We start from the raw sequence: 4,300 nt of genomic DNA, 5'->3' as shown, positions 1-4,300 counted from the left end.
TTAGTGAGCTAAAATGTAAAAATAGAATAATAATAGTAGAACCTATTTAGAATATCCTACCTATTAAGCTCCTCCATTGGTGTGATAAAAGCGTAGTATCGATTTAGTCTACAATCTTTAAACATCCAATCTTAATAAAGAATAAAATTCATTGGATAGACATTTCTTCCTGTTGGACTCAAAGATATTACCTGAATAATGATTATTTTATTGACAACAGGTGTGGAAATTATGTCTTCAACTTGGAAACATCCAATATATTATTATTTCGAGGAGAAACTATGACTTTTACGTGTTCTTCAAGGGTAAATTTCATCAACTCTAAAGTGGGATTGATATCTTCTCCATATTTCTGCAAGATCTTATTATGGATCACAATACCAAGGTTTATAACATTTTGTATGCCAATGAAATTATTTTTCATTTCAATCGATGTGAAAAAAACTCTACAGGATCTTCCATGTTGTTTGGTACATTTACCACCATCATATTGAGCAATATTTGTGATGAAATTGTGGAGGTTACTCAAGTTTAAGGAGATATAAATTCAAACTTTAAGAGTAGAAACATTTTCGTAATTTGTATGATCTCTTCAACTTGAATTCAAGAACAATGGTCTCATGAGCTATGTGGTATATCTCTAATTGATCTTAACTTAAAACTCAATTGTGAACTCATGAACAAAGTAACAAAATTGACCCAATTCTATCCAATGTGGGCATATGAACAATACAAAGTAGAGAAACCCATGATATTACCATGAGAAATACTATAGATCGCACAATCATACCTAAAAGTAATGCAATAAACACGGAATAGGGCTCAAAAAATTACTGAATAAATGCAATGAAACTAGATCTTAACCCGAAAATAATTTTTGTTTCGAACTTAGCTATACTAGTGGGGAGGTGAATCAGTATAGTGCATTCATGGTCATCAATTTTATGTTTTTACTTTTATTTCTAATAGTTATTAGAACTATTAAATGAGTAGTAACACATCACCTAGAAAGCATATTTAACATTTAAAAATGATTCAACTTCAAAATAATAATCATGACACAAAAGAAACACGTGGACATCGGATGTAAGTGGAAACCCATAAAGGGAAAAACCATGAGTTTTTTTGTTCTAATGTAAATAAAGAACCCCCTCCCATTTTTCATCATCTTTTGTAGGAACCCACCTACAGGAGGCTACAAGATATCTTCTATTTTGCAAGCTACAACTTGCTATAAGCACCCATTCCCACTTACATAAATTTTTTGCAGGGTTCTACCTACAGGAGGCTTCTACCTCGATTTTTTTATGCAAGCCAAAACTTGTTGGGAAGTTCCTACTCCCTCTTCTACAGGATCCAACTTTTTCTTTTTCAACCTCCTACCTAAAAGGAGATAGCAATCCCTTAATACATAAATTTTTTAACATGTTGGCTTACTTGGTCTTTCATTGAGCAAATGTCCATCTCTTTGTCTTTGCCTTCTCTTCCTCAATTATGATTCATATCAGATCCTCTTCTTATTTCTCTCTTTCCCAGGTAATGCACGAACTTGCTCTCACAACAAATCAATCTTCAAAATACTATTCTACCATCTAAAAGAACATATTTTTATATACATGACTTGCTGATTGTTTGTATTCTAACACAACCTCTTTGTATTCCAAAGCTATCTCTTTGTATTCAACCTATTTGTTTCACCTTATTCCAAAATTTGAATTTCAAAACAAAATTAATGGTCGACCAAATATTATTAAAGGAGTAACATCAGAGTGCATAAGCCAAAATAATGATTGTATAAGTCAACTCCAATGTAGATTTATTTTTGCACATTACAGGATGCATACGCGCTTTTCTCAAGGACAATATATGTATATGCACGGTCTTGTCATTAATGAAATACATATATTTTGTTTCATTTTATTTTTTCTTGGTATTGCACTTAGGCACATCATCCACTCTTTCAGCTCATCAAGCATCTTTAATTGCCTTTGCAACACAACCATATAACTCACTACTTCAATAATACACTCTGTCAACCTCATCATACTCATAGTACAAGTACCATCAGCTCATGTTTAACAACAATAATTTAAGCTGCTCTATCCATTTCTGACATTGGAAATACATCAACATATGCAAACATTTACATTAAAACAATACAACATTTTCACTTGTGGCAAGGTCATACATTTGACAAGCATGCTACTCTTTCAACATAGGAGCACCAATACAAACCTCCACATCCAATACATAGGAGCACTAGTACAAATACAAACTCAACCATATCTCATACTCAATAACATACGATATTCAAATGTGGCTTAGATCAACATAGGAAACCTTCAACACTCTTTTCCATCAATGAAAACTTTGCCAACAATTTTCATGTAAATAAAGTAATTAGAGAAAACGAAACCCTTTTTAAAATATGTAGGAAAGTCTTGGAACCCAACACTTTTCCACATCTAGTATAAATATTGCGATGGATTTGGTCTTCAAATAGAAGGATCCAATGACGTTGTTTTTGTATTCCTCATTAAATAAATTTTCACTGCATTCAAGATGAACATCGTCATATTGAAAAATACAACCAACCACAAATTCAAGAGGAAAAGACCATGATCCTTGCAAACATTAGAAAAATTCAAATTTTAATTCTACATTGGTTTTTATAGTATTCAACATGTGATGAACACCAATCCAAGTAAGGTGTACATATCACCACCTATACCATTAAAACCATGACTAGCCTCAATGTTATGTATTTTTAGATTAAATTTTGATATTGGTTGTCCAATCTTCCATTTCCATATTCATATGGTATGCCTTGCCTCCAATATATTTTCCCACATAGCTCTCTAATCTAGCCATTTCACCCATACATCAAGAACTTCAAGGAAAGTTCTTAAATAAAGCCTTTGGAGGGTTGTAGTATGTAATTCCTTTGGATGAAATTTGTCAAGGATATGCCATGTTGACCAGATCATGGCCCTTCTTTACTCCTCTCAACTCCAACCATTGTGGGCATCCTTGGATGAGGCAATAAGTCCCTAGACACATCACCCCACCAAGTAGGGTGTCTAATGTACCAATATATTATTTTATTCTATATATATATCCCATTTAGCCCTATTAAGCCACCCAAATCCATGACCTTTTTAGCATCCAAGTAATATCTCTAGTAATTAAGAAGGATATTATCTACAAATGTTATAAACTTCTCTTGATCTAATGAAAAGAGTGTGCATATATCCTTAGCCACATCAATGACCCTTCCCTTCTTATTTGTACCAATGTTATATAGATGACAAATTTCACCTTTATGAAGAACAAGTTCAAAATCCTCAGCCACATCCTTAGAATACAAATAACTCATAACATTGGATCTATCACCAAGAATTGGGATCGACTTACCTTGCATTTAAAGAGGAATGAAGTTGGCTATGAGTTTTTCAAGAAACTATTTAAACAAATATAATTTGTTACTTCTTGTGGTGAACATAAGAAAGTCATAGAATCTTCCATAGGTTGTGACCAACATCTATGCTCCTGCCTTGATTACAGAGTAAGTATTGGCATGTAGAATTTGACATGATTCATTATTCCCCTTGATTGCACTCGTCTTTGTGTCACCATAAACTTAGATACTGCTCACATGAATTAATCTCTTGATCAAAGTAATAACCTTGCATGCTTCAATGAGGGCATGGGTGTTGTTATCCCATGATTTAATAATTTCAAGGATAGGAAATATGGCTCTGTGAATCAAATTCAAAATCAAAACCACGGTCAAGGAAGGAGTTATGGAATCAGACACACAAAGAAAAATAATTTATAGTGAAGCATGTTTCGCGCCAGGGTCGAGACCTAACTGGATTTAAAGCGAGCAAGTGACCTAACACTGGTTCAAGAGTGGGGTTAAAAATCATTCTCCTCCTAGAACAATCATCATTCATCACAGATCAATGGTGCTCTAGAACCAGTTCAGTGTGTGGGACTTGCATGGAAGTTAACTCACTATAAATTAATGGAGTTGACAAGTCAAGCTCCGATCTGATGGCCCAGATTAATTCTAGGGTTGAGAGAAGGACTCATCCTCTCGCAGGCCGACCTCTGAAAGTATAATGGGGGCCACCCACCAAGTGGGCTACCCCCATTGACTCGTTATGTCAAGCAAGCGGGGTGTAAGAAGGTAAAGGTAAATTTTTGATCCCCCACTCCTACTCTTTGGTACTCCTTTCCTAACCAATCCTAATACGCCACATATCTCCTTCACTCCTAACGCCATCAAAATGCCATG

At 34.4% G+C, this 4,300-nt stretch overlaps 1 pseudogene; it reads right to left on the bottom strand.

Annotated features, from left to right (window-relative positions):
* Positions 1-3,178: 3,178 nt before the first annotated feature.
* On the bottom strand, positions 3,179-3,794 carry LOC149219761 (trifunctional UDP-glucose 4,6-dehydratase/UDP-4-keto-6-deoxy-D-glucose 3,5-epimerase/UDP-4-keto-L-rhamnose-reductase RHM1 pseudogene; annotated as a pseudogene).
* Positions 3,795-4,300: the final 506 nt, after the last annotated feature.

This window comes from Pinus tabuliformis, chromosome Q (genome assembly GCF_031772625.1).
Source record: "Pinus tabuliformis cultivar Carrire ecotype Pingquan chromosome Q, CPIR1, whole genome shotgun sequence".
Classification (NCBI taxonomy): domain Eukaryota; kingdom Viridiplantae; phylum Streptophyta; class Pinopsida; order Pinales; family Pinaceae; genus Pinus; species Pinus tabuliformis.
The sequence above is the reverse complement of the archived record's forward strand: the minus strand, read 5'-3'. Positions and strand labels throughout refer to the sequence as shown.